Source organism: Capsicum annuum, chromosome 5 (genome assembly GCF_002878395.1).
Source record: "Capsicum annuum cultivar UCD-10X-F1 chromosome 5, UCD10Xv1.1, whole genome shotgun sequence".
Classification (NCBI taxonomy): domain Eukaryota; kingdom Viridiplantae; phylum Streptophyta; class Magnoliopsida; order Solanales; family Solanaceae; genus Capsicum; species Capsicum annuum.
This window is the reverse complement of record NC_061115.1, coordinates 4,632,347-4,653,473: the sequence shown is the minus strand read 5'-3', so window position 1 is coordinate 4,653,473 and position 21,127 is coordinate 4,632,347. Positions and strand designations below refer to the sequence as shown.

Here is a 21,127-nt window from a genome sequence, read left to right as displayed (position 1 = left end):
AAAATATTTTTTAATTAAAAATGATGAAGGAAAAAAAAAGCTATTTCTTATTTTTTTAATTTTAATATTATTTTTAATTTTTTAATTATTTACTATAAAATTGACAAAAAATTGACCCCCACTCGCACCCCAGGCAAGTGTAATTACTCTCCTTGTCCTAGTCAGCATTTTAATGCCACATCGACAAAGTCAACGGTCAAAGGGTTTGAAATATTGCTTTTTAGTGGGTTCAGGGGTCCAGATGACAAACATGTAAGTAGAAGTGTCCAACTTATAAAACCCACCTAGTATAGGGGTCCACTGAGTCATTTTGCCGTATTCACCTAGGCTGTTTGAATAGAATGTAACTACACAATATTTGAAATGGTGGAGAAGAGAAGTATTATTTATAGACGATGAATTCAAAGTATTGTCTCTGGGAGGAGGGAGTAAAAGAAGATTAAAACGTATTTCTAACTTTTATGATTCTCCTGTTTTTGCCCTCAAGTTAAAGCAGGTGAAAGCAGAAACTGATTGGGATGTTTGTGATCTTCTTATTAGTCTATCTATTTAATGTCAAAAGAGGGTATATATGCACCTCTATTTTGACCAAGGATATATCCACTCTGGCATAGTTGAGTGGTCTATTTTCTCATTTTCCTCTTTGAGTGAAGAAGAGAAGCATAACTCATCGCACTAGGCATACATTATGTTAAGGAATATATAAGTGAAGCTGCATCAACTTGTGAAAAGTGATGATTAATCTTCGCCTAAGTTGCTCAAATTTTTTATTTTCGGTGCCACAGTTGTGTCAACATGACAGGAGTGTCGGCAGAGAAACTCAAGACAGATGCTATGAATTTATAATAAAAGCAAGAGCTAGGGTGAAATTGAAGAAAATGAAATAGCTTGTATATAGAAAATTTATGTCGGACCTTTTCTTTTTATCTCCTTCTGGTATTCTCCTCTTGAACTATAGTATTTCCTTGAAATACCATGTATAATGTCTAATAATTAAGACATACAACTCTTTCTTTTTGACATATAACTCTATTTTTAGATATGTGAATTATTTTTAGCAGACCCCCACACCCATATCTGTTGAAATACGTGACATGTTCTTGATTGATGTGATAGTAGATTTCTATTTCCTAGGTGTAGTTCTTCTCAAGAGTTAGAATTACAGTAGATTACTTAGTACCTAGCAGTATATTTTATCGTTAGCTATTTAGCAAGTGTTTAGGTATCAGCTATCTAAAGTGAGCTTGCAGCAGTACAATAAAAACACACCCTTTCTCGATTCTTCTTTGTCAGTATGTCTTTCTACTGATATATTTTTTATAACATGTGGTATCCGAGTCAGGTTGAGAGTTGGTCAGATCGAGTGTGAGTGTCAGGTACTGCTTAGTGGGAGTTCCATTTTTTTTTGCAGTACTATTGCAGCAGCAGAACGCTGGCCTCTGAAAATTTTCATTGTGTTCAGCCCTTCTATTCCATGCTTTGAATCATGTTGATGTAGAATTTCCTGAGTGCCAAGGAGTTTTGGCCAGTTTTTAGTGTTGGTGTGCAAGAGCCAGCGACTGGTACTCCTTTGTCGGAAACATAAAAAGCGGAGTTGGATGGTACAAGAATTATTTTTTCCGAGCTATTACTTGCTCAATACTGGAAATTATTCTTGGCAAGGATACTTTCTAAACAAGCATGGGATGCAGTGACGAAGAAGTATCAAGGAACAGCGAAAGCATAAAAGGCACTATTGCAAACACTCCGCGCTGATTTTGAGATTACAAATGAAGATGGGAAAATTAATTTTGGATTACTTCTCGGGGACTATGGCAATAGCAAACAAGATGTGGATTCATGGAGAAAATCTGGAAGATGTCACCATTATTGAAAAGATCCTTCGCTCCATGACATCAAAATTCAACTATGTTGTTTGTTCAATTGAGGAATCAAAAGAAACCAATGAGCTTTCAATTGATGAATTTCAGAGTTCACTGTTGATTCATGAGCAAAAAATGCATTGACATAGTATCGAGGAACAAGCTCTTCAAATCTCATCCAACTACCACTCTTCAAAAGGTGGTGGTCGTGGAAGAGGAAGAGGGAGGGGAAGAGGAAACAATTTCGGTGGTGGGAGTCACTCGCACCAGAAATTAGAAGAAAATTCTTCAAATTCTTAGGGAAGCGGAAGAAGTCTTGAGAAAAACAATAGTTCCGGTCATTATAAGCCAAAGTCAGTAGACAAGTCAAAGGTTGAATGCTACAGATGTCACAGGTATGGCCATTATAAATCAGAAAAGAAGTAGAGATATCTTTATTCATGACCTATCAAGACAAGGAACAAACGACGAAAGAAATTCAACAGAATATATGGTACTTATTAGACACTCGTAGCATAATAGATTGAAACCTTATTTAATTCGAACTATCACATAAAATAAAATGATAACAGTTGCTTGGGAACAAGGCGTTTTAGATTTGGGAAGTTATCACTTTTGTTACTACTCAATACATCTGTACCAAAGAACAACCTGCAGACATTCTTACCAAAGGACTTTCTAAGGTTCAACATGAATATCTGAAGACCAAACTAGGTGTCCTTGACATATTCCACCCCACCTAGTTTGAGGGGGAGTGTAGAAGTACAAAGAAGATGGACCTCTATGTAATTAACAAAACCTAGGTAGTTAAATCTATTATTAGGAGTGAGTTATTTACTGATTGAGTTAGTTAACTAGCTTCCAAATACTTAAGATTTAGGTTGTTCAGTAACAATTACTTCAAGCTTTTGAACTTGTCTTTATAACTTAATCTCCATACATCATCATCGGCTCGACAACTTTTAAGTTTGAGCTCTTCGAGATTTGGCAACATTTTAACAGTTGATAATATGTCTTCCCAAGGAAAATCTGAAACACCTAGCTAAAGTTAACCTCGTAAGTAATGATGGAAAAACAAAGCTCAAGATTGGGATGTACCAATGGCGAAGATTCCAGTAACACTTGAATGCTTCGAGTTTTCTCAAGCTGGACATATCTATGAGTCGATTGGGCAAATAGTTAAATCCGACACGAATGATCAATAATGATCAATCTTTTCAGATTGGGAGTGCCAGAAAAAGACTTCATTTGTACAACTGGCGTAAGAAAGACCAAAAAATCCCTCTAGATATGGCATCCCCGTCGGTGTCACTAGATAATTATTTAGAATACTTTCTCTTCTAGGGCTGGGTAAATAAGTGGCTTCCGCAAGACGTACATACCTCAAGTTCTTCATCATCCATATCTTCAAAGGTAGAGTTATGTCGAAATGATAACCACTACAAACTAGAGTTTGCAAATTCTGAAGCTCTGAGATTGATTCCTGAATATCTCCATCAAATTGAACTTGGAGATATCTCAAATGAAATAACTTTGTAATCACAAGTGGAAGTGACCGGAACCTTAGATCTATGTTGATGATGGCTAATACCCTAAGAAGGTTGAAACTAGAGAAAAATTCATGTATTATGGGGTTATGTCGGTAAATAGGTAGTATCCCGAGAAGCTTAATATAAGGCGCAAAAGGTAGAAGCAATGGAGAAAATAAGTAGATCGATCCAGCAACAGGGGTTAATAGCTTACAACAATAATCAACTGAATAAGCCTTCTCCAAAAAATCATCACCTGAACAAAATTGGGATTGAAAACTGAAGCGACGAACATTATGTGTTGGTGCTGGAAGAGTAGGGTGAATTCCCTCAACATGCAGAAACTTTATCGTGTCAGCTTCTATCAAACAAAACTCACACAGTATATCATGTAGTCCACATGTTTTTATCTCACCGCTGAATCTCCTTTTTCTAGCCTGTATCAGGTTTCTGCTAATGAGGTCAACCAAATAATCTACTGCCACTTCCTCCAAGCTTTTACGACTTCCAGATGTCCTTATGAAACCTTCCACGATCCATAGTTGGATCAATCTCCCAGTCTTAATCTGAAGATCCTCCAGGAAATCACCATGGAAAGAAAACAAGGTTTTAGGTGATTAGGCAAGTGGTGGTAACTCAAACCAAGAACTCCTAAGCATTTATCTGGATGACTGGTAACGATTTCACTTAAGGTTCGGGTAACAATCTTCCATCCTTCTAATGTCCTGGCCATTTTAGAAAGATGTCCCGCAAACACTAAAATCGTTAAGGGTAGTCCATGGCATTTTTCTTCTATTTAATTCCTTTCCAATTTCTTCCAATTCATGAGGATAATTGTTGAAACTTATTGGATTAATATTCAGTATTCATTTTTTTTGTTATATTGGTTAGTTAACACTGTTGCATTACTTGTTAGTTGAGTCTGTTAAGTGTATCAAGTTGGTTAGTGAGCTGGCCACTTGATTAAGTTGTTAGGAGGTTGTTAGGAAGCTTCTAGATAACCACATGTTAGTCATGTGAGTCTATAAGTAGGAAGCATGAACTCACATTGTACATAACTCAATATACAAAGTTTCTTCTTAGCTCAATTTCTCTCTTCTTCCCTTCTTCTAATCAAGCTCAGTAACTGCTGCAATGACAGTTGTGTGTGTGTGTGTGAGAGCTTGAGAGATATTTCAACATGGGATCAGAGACACACAATCATGGAACTAGAGAAACAACAATCGAGTGTGAATACATCATCAATAAAGTGAGTTTATTCAGCTTGTTGTTCCTGTTTGTAAGCTAGTAAGTTTAGAGGAGTTAGATCTCCATTTGTGAGCCATAGATCTCTGATTACAAGTTATAGATTTCGAGATTCTTTGATTTTTTTATTCCACCTTAATCGTAGCCTGCGAAATAGATATGGCACCTAAGATAGATCCTAGTGGTCCCCTGTTCCTAGGAGCATTAGGGAGAAAAGAATCGTGGTCATGATCTACACAAGACATCCATCTAAGGAATCACAACAGTGACACCACTCCATAGCATCGAATATAGACATATAACTCATAAACTAGGATAGAATTACCAGGCCTTAGGCAATGCAACTTCTTGCTTTCAAGCTTAGCACACTTTTCGAATACTCCCTGAACTATACTATTCCCTTTAAATACCATACTTATTTGATTCAACTTATAATCCTCATATGGGCACTGATAAATCTTTCTACTAATGTCTAAAGTAACTTAAATCCTCTCACCGTGATCAAGCCTAACTCCAACTCACAAAAATACAACATGTCACACCACGATACTAGTCTAAACCATATGATTCAATCTTTTATATATTTTTAGAGCTCATACCCTAAGCATAATGTGCCTTACCACTTCAATGACTAACTCTGAACATCGTACTATGGATTCACTAGTGCATATTATGTTCCTCCACTTAAATCCCAACATGCCATTCAAGCCTATCTTTATAACCGCATATGGACTTCAAGGCAAACACTCATAAAGACATATTTCACATATTCTCTAAACCACTATCAATATAATTCCCACGCGCTACCCCAAGAATAAACACACAAAAATTTTAACTAACCATCACATGTATCAAAGACTTGGACCTAATCTTACTTCACACTTATGGACTTATCTAAAACAAGCATACAATGACCTTTTGTAACACCCTACAGTTCGGGTTAGAACGTAAATCGTTATTCTTTCACATAGAGGTTGAAAAATTCATGAATCCTATGCAAATTTAGTGTATAATAAATTATGTAGTGTATGAATCTAGTATAGCATAAATTGAGATCATAGAAGTCTCTTAACTCAAAGATGAGTTCAAAACTTTCCTATCGTTCAAGTTTTAGTGAACGTTGAAACTTGGGTCAACTTCAATCGATCATAACTCATTATATATGATGAACTGGGTGGTCTACTATATATCAAATGAAATATCATCAAATTAGCTTTCCATCGATACGAAATTCGCCTTAAAATAGACACTCGGTGAAGAAGTTAGAGCATTTTTAGTGTCAGCATTTCCGTTTGACTGGCCACCGCATCGTGATGAGCCTTAAATTGACAATTGTCAATTCTAGTAGCTCATCGTGATTTCCAGCGCATCGCGGTGAAGCCTTATACGGCGTTCCATTCCCAAATTTTAAATTCTAAGGTCAAACTAGACATTTTCCATGGCCCCAAACCCATATAAACACGAGATTTAATCCCAAATACACCTAAATACATACACTTTCACCAAAATTCATCAAGAACGCTCTCTAGGGTTTCAGACAAGAATTCCAAATAATTCAAGATTCAACCGTGAGTTTTTGAAGATAATTAGAGATCTGGAATTCCCAATCTATAAGCTTCAAGAATCATTCATTATTCTCCAACATAGAGGTACGTGGGGTTGTCCTAAATTTCATGGGCATGTTTTCAAAAACGAATTTATGCAAGACTTTAAATTTATACAAGTTTTTACAAATGGGGGTTTTCAATTGATACAAATAACATGTTTTGATATATGATTTTGAAAGAATTATTGAGATATCATGGGGTTGTTTGTTTGAATATATTTAAATGGTTGAATTGTGAACATGTGACCTGAAATTTCAAAAGGGTTCGATGTACATGAGTTGTGAATTTTCTAAATTCCCTATGATAATGTTTATACCCCATATTATACTAGTGTTAAACCATTGAGAGCATGAGTTTTGCAATTGATATGACATTACTCATAAATGATTAACCTTCTTAAATAATTGCATGTTGAGAACTATAGTGTATGTGTTTTAATGATGTGAAAGTCATACATATGTGCATATGGTAAATGGTTTGAGAAGTTGGAAAGTTGATGTGATATTGATGACTTGCAAGTCGGGTATGACGATACCCTGCAGAGTATGACATGTGATTGATTAAAATAAGTTTCATGCATTGATTTTGTGAGATAGGTGGTTACCCGAAGAAAACACGAGTCAAATGACTCTACGCTAGAAACCGTATTTTTCGACTCGAGAACTTGGTACCCTGCTGTGTGATCTTGTGTACCTGACATTATGTCATCCCAAATTGGGACTATGGTTAGGAGCCCTGCTTTATGATTTTGTGCGCTACCATACTTGATTGGTTTGAGACACCCTGCTGTGTGATCTTGTGTGTCTTTCCTTCAGTTATACTCTAATCTCGGCGGAAACTGAGATTTGACAGTTGGTAAAAATGTGAAATTGTAGGGTGTACCACCTAGCTCAGATGTGTTGCATTGTTGTTGAAAAATCAGTATACTATGACCATGTATTTTCGAAATCATTTTGCAATAATGTGTTTTGTAACAACACTCATTTACTTGATATAAAAATCTCTGCTTTGTTTTGGATTACTAAAAATCTCTACTTTGTTTTGGATTACTTTGCGTACTAGTACTTTGTACTGACCCCCTTCCCTCCCAGGTTCGGAGGCACAATCTAGGGGTCCAGAAAATCAGTAGATTCTTCAGACAGATTTGCAAAGTCAAGTGGTGAGCCTTCTATATTTCGGAAGTCCTGATGTCTGGCAGTTTATTTATCATTTAATAGTTTTGGGTCTACTGAGGGCCTTGTCCCAAATTTCAGAGAATTATTTGTTTTAGTCATGTAGTAGAGATTTCGCAGACGGTTTTCAGATGTCGATAGATGTTGTGGGACATTATTTCCCATTATTGATTTCATTAGACTTGTGACCATGTTTCCGTAATATTGTGTATCTTCTGCATTTCTTTTTATCATATGAATTATGTGCATGACTACCAAATAGCTAGGGGTGTTTCGGGCCTTCATGGTTCAGAATGCTCGTCACGGTTAGAGCCCCGGTTCAGGTCGTGACACCTTTCATCAACAAGAAATATTTACTCATCACTACTATCATTACATAAGGAGGAGTCACTAAAAGGTTAGAACATAAGACCTTGAAGCATGGAAGGATATTATACGAGACTTGACACTTAACTGAGGCCTGAGGAATAGCAAATCACCATCAGGAATTCATCAAAGTGATTTGAATTGAGGGCATACATGGCTATAAGATAAATCTCGCCAATCACTAGGAGTATAGGATGAGTTATGGGAACTGAGCATGCTATAAAGCATGAGTACATGAGTCATGAGTTGCATGACCTCAATTTGGAGTTCATAACATATGGAATGTGATTTCGACTGCTGAATGAACTGGAACTCCTCATTTTGGAATTGAATAAGTACATGATTCTCTATCATATGCATGAACATGAACTATGATCATGGAATAGAAACGTAAGGCATGAGTAGGCATTGGGATAACTAAAAAATACTGAAATAAGAATGGGTTGAGCCTCACGCTCACCTTCTGATGTTCCATATCATACTGGCATTACTACTAGAATTTGAGAGCCTGACTTGGTTACTTGTTCTATCATCTCCCCCTTAGCTTTAAGCCATCATCTTAAGTTTGAGAAGTCCCTTACTAAACTCTAAACTGAACTACACTCACTGCACACTGGGATCTGGAATACGATAATACACGCAATTAATAGAACTTAACCCGAATGACTACACCTAGAAGTGGAAAACCCACTGCTAATGCTACCTTCTGAGATACACTCTATCTTTCTATAGCCTCAGTAGTCATCATATAATATTTTAACACTTACTTCAAATCTTCATGAGTATCCCCATAGTCGGAGTGCACACCCTCTAGCTCTTTAACTCTTATTTCTATTAGCTCAACCTTCAAAAACTCAAACTTCGATTCTAACACGTAACATAGATATCACCAAGCCTTTGATGAACTGTACTACTTCCGTCATAACCTACCAATATCACATCTCCAAACTTATATATCTCTACCATGAGAATTAATATCATATCAAAAGGCTCTACACTATCAATCAAACCTCCTTAACTTGGCTATTTAGAACACCATATACCATCTAACTAGTCTTTCTCCACCTAGCAACTCAACGGTACTGCTAGCCATACGCAACATGTAATAGCCCTAGAAAATACCACAACCCCATATCATCTTGGGAATACTTCTACATCATATATATAATATCATACTTCGTTACGAACCAAATAAACTTAAGCTCTTGCATACACTATTCAAGACTATTAGATTACGTCTATATAACAAGTATCATTAACCAAGAAATCATCACATCCACCTTCATGACCATCAACAGTTCAAACTTAATGTCTAGTGCTAAACATGATTTATAACCCAACATTATACACAATTCTCACTTGGAAACTATGAAATGAAACATCAAGAAAAACTAGTACACTAGAACTCCATAACAACAATAATCGATCATGACCTTTCGATTTTCCTCATCATAATCCATTAACACGTACTACTCCAACACATCAAGCCTACTAATTCATTCCCACAAAATATACATCATTAATCTAAAGCCACTATTATTAATACCACATTCTACATTTAAATTCAAGTCTATAGTCTAGTATCAATCATCTACCACAAATGAAGAATGCAACATAATATACTATTCCATCAAATTGGGAGATTCTACCCAAATACCTCATTTCACCTAGATACTACCCACAACTAAAACACCTTTATGATATTACTACTATACCTCAAAATATACTACATACCTTCTCTTAAGTAGTACTAGTTTACAACTACCAAAGAAAAGAAGGTCAAGGGGGTAAATTCACATAATAGACATGGTCAACCTTAATCTTATATTATACCCCAATAATCTTATATTATACCCCAATACGATCTTATCTACATATTTTATTTTCTCATATCATACTTACTTATCCAAGAATACATTTAGACTACCTTCAAATTGCACATACAACAATGAGTCTATACTTATAACTTACTAACTAATCTAGCCATTTTTATTCACAACCTATAAGGGGTTTCTATAACCACCTTAACTATCCACTTTGGGATCTTTCCCTATTTTGAATAAATAAAAATATCTGAGTCAAACACTTCCTCCACAGACTACCATACAATCTACAAATTTTACTACTATATTAGTCTATCACTATAAAATGGCAAATCATCCCTCAATCAATAGTTATTCAACTAAAAATATTTATTTACACAAAAGTCACACTCACTTTGACTTTTAACCTTGTGACATCATATCACCAACTTCTTGGTCCAATATCACTACCAATAAGTCATGATACCAACGCTTTAACTTATACTACTACTTAGGTGAAAATACAGTTCCAATATTCTGCTACACATCATTTCCCCTTAAGCATGACATTTGTAATATAAATTTTGAAAGGGACTGAATACACTTAATACCTCAGGCTGAAAAGTACGATTTCATCAGAATCAAAGTTTACACTAGAATCAATACACCCTGAAGCACTAACGGACTTCTCTCAAGTCCTGGCACAATTTTGAAATCTTATATGACTCAATTAGAAAGGACCATACCATTTAGATTCTAGACTTTTGCACTTGAATCACCTCAACAATGATACATATCTGATCATATTAGAGTAAAGAAAGAATTGGGATAACTTTACTTTCGTATGGGCGACACCATAGCATGAATTAGAGTATGAAAAAGGAACATTTGGACTCTATAGCACGAACTAGAACATGAAGAAAGAGATGCATTCCTAAATGCCTTGTAGCCTCCTACTTATAAGTATGGCGTGCTACACACCTATAAACAAGACTCTACCCGATGCAATTTTGCAGACACCCTGGACCATGAACCGTGTTTTAACACTAAGTTTGTCATGACCCAAGCTGGGGCCCTATACGTAACGAGCATCCCGAACTATAAAGGCTCGGATGCTCTTCTCTATCTGGTAATCATTCACAATATTCATAAAATATAATAGAAGAGACAGAATTATAAATCATTATGGAAACATGGTCATACTCTGAATTTAATTTAACAACAAAGGAATAAATACAACACAATCTAGCCAACAACTGATTCAGTCTGTGAAATCTCTACTATATACGAAAATAACAACTATCCGAAACTAGGACAAGGCCTCCAACGGACCTAAACCAAAATACATATTAAGTGTCTAAAAAGAAATAGGCCTTCTAGAATAAAGAAGGCTTACCAACCGCATACTTTACGTCTGTCTGAAGACTCTACGGCTTAGCAGGACCCCTAGACTAAGCCTCAAACCCTGGAAGGTAGGGAGTCAATACAATTGTACTGGTACGTAGACCAAATCCAAAATAATAATTTTTATTCAACATAAGTGAGAGAAATTTAGAATCAGTTCATAAGTATAACATAGGATAAAAAACACATGGGCATATTTAAAAGACTCTAAACAATTTTCTGAACTCTGAGACATACTCTTTATGTTACTTATGTGCTAGGTGGTATACCCTACGACTCTGAAATTCCACGTGATATATGGAATCTGCCCTTAACTCAGCAGCCAAGACCCCAACCCGAGTTTGCTGCAAGGTTTGAAGTCTTTGTCTCTGTACGCCACAGGGAACTAGACTAGTGTATAATCCCTCTTTGGGAAATAATGAGCTCGTATTGGCAAAACATATTTTTAGGCTAAGAGTTACTTGAACTCAAGCCTTCTTAGGGAAACCATCTAACCCTCTTTAAGACTATTTTTAACTCTTTAAAACATTTATTCTCTGAAAAACAAGTCTGAAACTCTTACTCTGTTATGGTATATATTTATATGGTATCGCCATACCATTGACTTGTAAGTCACATATCTGAGACAATAATAGCATATTATTATCTCTTCATCTTAAAACATAAAGTTTAGAACACCATTAATATTCAACGATAGTCAAGCAAATTCATACTTCAAAACAAATGTCAAAATATTCAAGGCTCTCTCTCTTTATCATTGCAACAAACATGCGATGGTTATGTATTTTTGAACAACCATGTAATTATTTCGTGAATGTTTTCAACATTTTTACAACATGTAAAACCCTCTCTCTTCAATTCACAGTCAAAACCAAGTCTCAAACGATAATAACAACATTTATACATATATCTCAATATGAAGTTGAAACAATTTATAATTCATGGCCATAAGGGAATTTACAACCAGAGAGGGGTTACGAAAATTCATGCTCTCAAATTCAAGTTTCAAAACATCAAATCACATGCATACATATATATTAGTATAAAACCATTTAAGGGGAAAGTCCCCAAGACAAAAACCATAATAATATCATTGAAAGGTTCATGATGCATAATTGAAAACATAATTTTTAAACCCCTTTATAAATTCATGTTTTCTAAAGTTGAAAATATATTCAAGTGTTTTCAACAATGCCCATGTAATTATGAAGAACACCATATACCTTATATTGTTTAGGAGGAAGAGTGGAATCCAAACCTCAATTCAGTACTTGGAATTCTTATCTTGAATGATGAACTCTTAAACTATGGGGGAGGAGCTCGGGTTATTAATTGAGATGATAAGAGTAGTTTTTGATGAAAACCAACCTATTATTCTTAGGAAAGTCTTAACGGTAAAGGAAAAGACCCAATTGCCCTTAAAAATGCGGAGCTTGACTGCAAAAAATTACCCCAGCCGAACTGGCCACGACGTCGCGGGCTCTGTTCCATCGGACTGGGTGAGGCACCGCCTTGCCCATTGCGGATACCCCTAGGTACCAGAATGATCAAGGATCCATATGCAAATCGCCTTGGCTACTATTTTGGCATATCAAACAAGCCCTTACACTTGTCCAAAAATTCCAAAACTCTCCCGAGATATACTATTAACTCCCCCGATCAAGTATCAACTTTAAAAATTAACTATAGGAGGTCGGGAAGATCATAAATAAAATCCTTAAAGATTAGAATCTCAAAATGTGACTAAGTCATTTTTCACACTTAGGAAATTTTTAAGTTGCTAGCCTCTCAAACATGCTACTAGGTGAGATACCATATAGAGGATTCTTGCGGGGTGTTACATCCTGCGAACAACTAGTCCATATCAAAAGGTATTGCTCGACAGCAAGAGGAAATATTAGGGTTACTAAGTCTCAAGATAATTTTTCAACTCCACCACCTCCCAAAGGTGTTACTTCAGCTACCAGGAGTGGTCACAATCTACACTTTATCAAATCTCCAGGAGGTAGAGGCCTCACCATATGTAGTCATGGGTATGTTGTAAATTTTCTCCCATGATATGTATGTGTTACTTGATCCTGGGTCTACCTTCTCTTATTGGACCCTATATGTGACAGTTAGTTTTGGGTTTGAGCCTAAAGTTATTGCAGAACCTTTCTCTGTTTCTACTCTTGTAGGTGATTATGTTATGGCTAGGAGGGTACATAAAAATTGTGTAGTGTCTGTTTGTGATCATGATACCATGGCTGACCTCATAGAGCTTGACATGATTGACTTCGATGCTATCTTGGGAATAGATTGGCTTTACTCGTGGTATGCCATCCTAGACTGTAGATCCCGGAGGTTTACTTTCTCTTTTATGAATGAACCTGTGATAGAGTGGGAGGGGTATTCTTTAGCACCTAAAGGGAAATTTATATTTTACCTCAGAGCCCATAAACTCATTTCCAAAGGTTGTTTGTACCATATTATTTGGATTAAGGATTCAAATACTGAAAGTCCTTCTGTTTAGTTCATCCCTATGGTTAATGAATTTCCAGAAGTATTTCCCAATGAACTTACAGGAATACTACCCAATATGGAGATAGATTTTGGTATTGACTTATTGCTGGACACTCGTCCTATTTTTATTCTGCCATACAGGATGGCTCCTATAGAATTGAAAGAGTTGAAAGAATAGTTAAAAGATCTTCTTCACAAGGGCTTTATCCATCCTAGTGTTTCTCCATGGGATAAACCTATACTTTTCGTACGTAAGAAAGATGGTTCCCTTCGCATGTGTATAGACTACCATCAACTAAATAAGGTAACTGTTAAGAACAAACCCTCTTCCCAAAATTGATAATCTTTTTAACCAACTTCAGGGTGCTAGGTGTTTCTCTAAGATGAACCTTCATTTGGGTTATCATCAATTGAAGGTTAGAGAGGTAGATATTCCCAAATCATCTTTCCGAACTCGATATGGCCACTATGAATTCTTAGTTTTTTCCTTCGAATTAACTAATGCCCCTGCAACTTTCATGGATATAATGAATAGGGTGTTCCATCAGTTTCTAGATCTGTTTGTCATAGTTTTCATTGACAACATTTTGATTTATTCTAAGAGTGAGGAGGATCATTCCAATCACCTCTAAATTATTCTTCAAACCCTCAAAGATCACAAATTGTATGCAAATTCTCCAAGTGTGAATTTTGGCTTAGTGCTACTGCATTCTTGGGGCATATTGTGTCTAGTGAGAGAATTAAGGTTGATCTCCAAAAGATTAAGGCACAGAGAAAATGGCCCAAACCCACGACTCCAACCAATATTCATAGCTTCTTGGGTTTGGTGGGGTATTACAGAAGATTCATAGAAAGTTTTTCTTCCATAGCTACTCCACTTACCAGGTTAACACAAAAAAATGTAAAATGTGTGTGGTATCACTTTTGTGAGAATAGTTTCGAGAAGTTGAAAGACAAGTTGACTACAACACCTATTTTTACTTTTTTAGAACATATAGAGGGTTTTGTAGTGTATTGTGATGCATCCCGAGTGGGACTTGGATGTGTGGTTATGCAGCATGGTAAGGTGCTAGCTTATGCATCTAGACATTTAAAGGTGTATGAACAAAATTACTCCACCCATGACTTGGAGTTAGTGGCCGCGGTGTTTGTACTTAAAATCTGTGGCATTATCTGTATAAGGTATATGTTGATATTTACACTAACCATAAAAGTTTGTAGTATGTCTTTTCACAGAAAGAGCTGAATATTAGGCAAAGGCGGTGGTTGGAACTATTGAAGGATTATTACATGAGCCTGCACTATCATCCGAGCAAGGAAAATATAGTGGCCAATGCCCTCAACAGATTATCAGTTGGAAGTTCTTCTCATGTTGAGAAAGGAAAAAGAGAGATGGTGAAAGATATTCACCGTCGTGCAAATCTAGGGTGCGTCTTCTAGACTCCGAAGATGGAGAAGTAATTATGCTTAAAATAGCTAAATTTTCCCTATGTGCAGAAGTTAAAGAGAATTAGGCCGAAGACCTCATCTTGATGCAGATTAAGAATGATGTGGGTCAATAGAAGGTGATGGCATTTAAAATTTGCAGTGATGGTATTTTAAGGTACCAATGCAGGCTGTGTGTATTGAATGTGGATGATTTGCAAGAGAGGATCTATGATGAGGCTCACACTTTGAGGTATATTGTTTACCCAGGCTCTACTAAAATGTACAATGACCTTAAAGCTATATATTGGTGGAATAATATGAAACATAATATTGCTGATTTCGTTTCCAAGTGTTTAGATTACCAACAAGTTATAGTGAAACATTTGAGACCAGGTGGTACTTCCTAAGAGATAGCTTTGTCTATGTAGAAGTGGGAGATAATCAATATGGACTTCATCACGGGACTTCCAAGGTCCCAAAACCAATATGATTCCATTTGGATAATTATGGACCGGATGACCAAGCCATCTCACTTTCTTCCAGTGAGGACTAACTATTCGGGAGATGATTATGCCAAGATATACATTGAATAAATAGTTCGCTTGCATAGGGCACTTGTATCTATTATATATGATCGAGGTACGCAATTCTCTTTGCAATTTTGGAAATCGTTTTAGAGGGGTTTAGGCACCCAAGTGAACCTAAGTACTGCATTCAACCCTTAGACCGATGGACAAGATGAACGCACCATCTATACCCATGAGGACATATTGAGGTCTTGTGTAATTTATTTCAAAGGTAGTTGGGTAGATCATTTACCATTGATAGAGTTTTCCTACAATAATATCTACCATGCCATCATTAAGATGGCACCTTTTGAAGCACTTTATGAGAGAAGACGTAGTTCACCGATTGGGTGGTATGAAGTGGGTGAGACACGGTTGTTTGGGCCTGACCTTGTTCATCAGGTAATGGACAAGGTGAAGATCATTAGAAAATGACTTAAGGCAGCTCAGAGTCTTCAAAAATCCTATGCTGATGTTTGGAGAAGAGACTTAGAATTTGAGGTGGATGCTTTGGTATTCCTAAAGGTCTCTCTTATGAAGGGGGTCATGCAATTTGGGAAGAAAGGAAAGCTTAGCCCTCGTTATATATGACCATACCAGATTTTGAGAAGAATAGGAGGGGTGGCCTATGAGTTAGATTTTCCCACGAGTTTGGCTTCCGTTCATCCTATATTTCATGTGTCTATGTTAAAGAAGTGTGTTGGAGATTATTTCCCAGTGCTGCCTATAGATAAGGTCAATGTGAAAGACTCTTTGTCGTACAAGGAAGAACCTATTACAATCTTTGATCACCAAGTTTGAAAGTTGAGGAGTAAGTAAATAGCTTTGGTCAAGGTGGTGTGGAGAAATCAAAAAGCTAAGGAGGCTACTTAGGAGTCTGAAGATGATATGCGTGCGAGGTATCTGAACCTTTTCATGGCCATGGATGATGATTTAGAAGGTGCAAATCCTATACTACTCCTTTTCTTTCATTTAATTCTTGCAATCGTGCTTGTAGTGTCCTGAGTCATCATTCGGGTATGATTGATCCCAAGGGGGGATAATGTAATGACCCACATTTTGGGCTAGTATGTAGACCGCCATTCTTACGTATAAATGTTCCAAAAGATTTCCTATTGATTGAGTCTTGATGAACGTCTAAAGTTTGTTTGGATTTTCATTCCAGCAAGCCATAGTGATTCCTCCACGTCGTGGTGGAAATTGCGATAGAAGACTCACCGCATCACGACGGAGGCTAATTCAGTATTTGTCAATTTCCATAAACTCATCGCGATTGCACCACATCGCGGTGAACCCTAAAATGGCAATTATCACAACGCAGTGAGTTACCGTAATTTTGCTACATCACGGTGGGTATCATGATGACCCACTCAGCGCATTGTGGTAAGCCTCAAAAATGGGTTTTATTCTGCAATTTTAAGTCCGAGGGCAGTCTCATCTTTTTCCTACAATTCCTAATCGTATTAACTGGTGATTAAAGCATTTTTAGGGCAAAGTATGCCCATTTTTAGTCAAAATTTTCAAGAACAAGAACCCTAACCTCTCTTCCAAAGATCAAGAGCCATATTCTAAGTTCAAGAATTCTAGAAGAGTGTCAAGATTGGAGGTTCAATTCTCAAATTAAACTACTCAAGGTACATGGGGTTTCCTAAAACTACATGGGCATAAGGAAATTGTTTCAACAACATTTAAACATTGTGAAATCATGAATTCTTGAAGGGGTTTATGAATATACATTACAATTTTTCTTTAGGAATTCCTTAATGGTAAAATTGATTTGGTCTTGAGGCCTTCCACCCAAATTTGATCTATAACCATGTATAAGTATATATATATGTGTGTTTGATGAGTTTAAATGATGAATTGAGAGAATGATCTATTATAAATCCTTCTATTGTTTACAAGTTTCTTATTTTCGCAAGTTATGATTTATTCAAAATGCATTGTTGGAAATATGATATAAATGTCTTGATTTTGTTTATGACTTGATTATGGTTTTGAATTCAAAAGGGGGTGTTTTATTTGGTGTTAAAAGTTAAAAGATGTTTATTAAGAAGATTACATGTTTTGTTACAAATTTCATGACCACTATAGTGCTCTTTTATATAATTTGACCAATGTTTTGAGGTATGAATCTTCTTGAATTGTTTGAAGTATGGTGGTCCAAACTTTATTTTTTGAAAGAGAAGACTGTAATGTGATATTCAATGGCTTAGATATGACTTTCAAGTTTTGGTATAATTATACCAATTCAAATAAAGCCATAGCAGATTTAGAACAGACTAAAGATACCAATTTTGCTTAGACTTTCAGAATTTTATTTTAGAAAGATTCTTATTTAGAACTAAATAAAAATGGGCTTAAGAGATGTTAGGTGGTTACCCGTAGAAGTCATGAGCCATAAAAATCATTACCTGAAATCGTGTTTTGCCTATATGGGTTATTATGTCACTCGAAAAGGGAATTGTATGTTGGCGACGACCCCGTGGCATAGTAGATAAGTAGATACTCAAACCTTAGTGCTAAACTTGGGTTGGGGTCTTGGATATAGATTTAAGGGAAGATCCCATATATTCCATGGGATACTTTCAGCTATGTAGGGTGTACCACCTAAGTCAGAAGTAATACGAAGAATTGAACTGCGTTGACAAGATTGTTTTATGGTTATCAAAGATTTTCTCATGTATTTAAACTATATCTTCCATGATGTTTCATGACCTTCTCTCATCTATTTTTTATATATAATGCATTATTTTGGATTGATCTACGTACCAATATAATTGTATTGAACCCCTATATTTTATTGTCTGATGCTCAGACTAGAGGTTCTGCTAAGCTGTAGAAGTGTGTAGTTGGTGAGCCTTTTTTATTCTAGAAGGCCTGTTTCTTTCCAGACACAGGTTATTTATTTTGGTTTAGTTCCACTGGGAGCTTTGTCCCAATATTTAGATAGTTTGTTAATTTCGTATGTAGTAGACATTTTGCAGATTGAAATAGATGTTGTCTAGATGTTGATAGATTTCTTTCGTATTAATATTCATAATTCAGAAAATGACCATGATTCCATAATGATTTATAGTTCCCCATCCTTTTTTTATTATGTGAATGTTAAGCATGATTACCAGATATAGAAGGGTGCCCGGGCCTCCATGATTTGGGACGTCCATCATGGCTAGGGCCTCGATTCGGGTTGTGACAGTGATGAAAGTCACAAATCTGTTGCAGGTCAGCCAAGGATCTTGGGAATGAGTCCTGCAGTTAATGCTAAGAACCTATAGATTTCCATGTATATAAGAAATGATCCAGGTGGAAAAAACAATCAGAATTTCAAGAAAAATTTCAATCTGTGATGTGATTTCTGCAAACTGAAGGGGCACGCTAAAGAAAACTACTGGAAGATAGTCGGCTATCCTCAAGATTAAAAGGCCAAGAAGAATTTCAAACATGAAGGAAACAATATAGCTTACAATGTGTCTTCAATGGATCAGGGTAGCTATGATCAGTGTGCAGGCTAGTACTCTTACTCAAAGTCTATGCAGAAGTGGTCTACTAAGGATGTAGGGCAGTCTCTAGTATTTGATAGTCAGCTGGAGCAGTTGAGTCAGATGGGAAATGTTGTATTCACCAAGGGACAATATGATAAAATCTTTCAAATGATCAACAAAAACAACTCTGTCAACATACCTTGTGAGTCTGCAAATGTAACAAGTGCAGGTACTTCTGCTTGTCTAGACTTTTTTTATTCTCAAAAATGGATTATAGATATTGGTGCTGCTAACTATATGGTTGGAAACTCAGACCTGTAACTTAACAAGAGTGTTACAGAGTTAGAAAAAACAAAGAAGGTATATCTACCAAATGGTGACACTAAAATGGTCACTCATGTGGAAACTATTTGCCTATCAGAAGAAAATAACATCTCAGGTGTCTATCAAATTCCACAATTTACATGTAGCCTTCTATCAAGGTCACAAGTGACTAAGGAGTGGAATTGCCCAGTTTGTTTTCCTGATTTCTGTGTTTTCTAGGATCTTTGTATTGGAAAGGTAAGGGGAATTGCTAAGCTTGATAGAGGACTATATGTTCTTAGAGATCAGTCAAGGAAAGAGGTTGCAGTAGAAACTAAAGCATCTAGTAAACCAACTGTGGAAAGAGCTCAAACTGAGGTAGATCTGTGGCATCAAAGATTGGGACATGCATCAACCAGTGTGCTAAAAAGAGTTATATCTCAAGAAGTTCAAGTAATAGAATATAGAATAAAGCAATTCAATAATTATCCTAGTGCTAAACAAACTAGGTTACCTTTTTTGTCTACTAACAGTTAAAGTACATGTTATTTTGATCTTGTGCACATGGATGCTTGGGGAATTTAAAAACTCCGAACTATGAATAGAAATAGATATTTTCTAATAGTGATTGATGAGTTTTCAAGGTATACTTGGTTATTTTTATTAAAACTTAAGTATGTATTCATCTTTAACACTTTCTTGTGTATGTCAAAACTAAGTTTGACAAGGCTATCAAAGTTATAAGGACTGATAATGGTACTGAGTTTGTCAACTCAATATCTAAGAAGTTGTTCCAGAAACATGGAATAGTTCATCAAACCACATGTCCATATTCCCCTTACCAAAATAGTGTTGCTAAGAGAAAACACAAACACATCCTAGAAGTGACAAGAGCTATCAGATTTTCGGCTAAAATTCTAATAAGGTTCTGGGGTTATTATGTTCTAACTACAACATATATCATTAATAGGTTGCCTAGCCAAGTCATTTAGCCTATGAGTCCTTACGAAAAACTATATGGTAAATGTCCAAGTTGCGATCATGTCAGAGTAATGGGGTGCCTGTGCTATGCATTTCTAGAAAAAAAGGCATGCATCATGATAGGGTACTCTATCACTCAGAAGGGATATGTTCTATATAATTTATCTACTAACATGTTTTTTGTATGTAAAGATGTGTCATTCAGGGAAGATATATTTCCTTTTAAGGAGCTGAAGAAGTAGCCGCAGTCACCTCAATATGTGTTTCCTTTGGAAGATCAATATCTAGTAGCTACTGATATCATGGAGATTTCTATACATGTCTCATCCCAAAGGACTACTACCTCAGACAATCAGCAAGAGCAGCTATCACCAAGTGAATCTACTCCCAGATAATCCATAACTAAGGTATATCAAAGAAGGTCAAGTAGAAGTTAAGGAGTTACTCAGCAAGAGCAACAATTATAGAGCATTCCTACCACTACACAAGCTGCATCTCAGGATCAAAGGAAGTCAACTAAAGAAAGAAAGTCACCAGCATGGATGAATGACTTTGTTTCCAAAAACACAAAGAAGATACCTAATGCTCTTGCAAATCATGTGTCTTATGATAGACTTTCCTAGTCCTATAAGAGCTATGTGATGAACACTTCATGTGTTGTTGAACCTACAAGCTAATTTGAAGCCTGCAAAGATCCTAGATGGGTGGAAGCAATGAAGAATAAAATAGAAGCCTTGAAATCTAACAACACTTGGGAGGTTTTTACCCTGCCCAAAGGAAAGAAGGCTATTGGTTGCAGGTTGATATATAAAGTAAAGTATAAGGCCTCAGGAGAAGTTAAGAGGTTTAAATCAAGACTAGTAGCAAAGGGGTGT

At 36.2% G+C, this 21,127-nt stretch overlaps 1 pseudogene; it reads right to left on the bottom strand.

Moving 5' to 3' along the window:
* Positions 1 to 2,712: 2,712 nt before the first annotated feature.
* LOC124898865 lies at positions 2,713 to 15,776 on the bottom strand (annotated as a pseudogene).
* Positions 15,777 to 21,127: the final 5,351 nt, after the last annotated feature.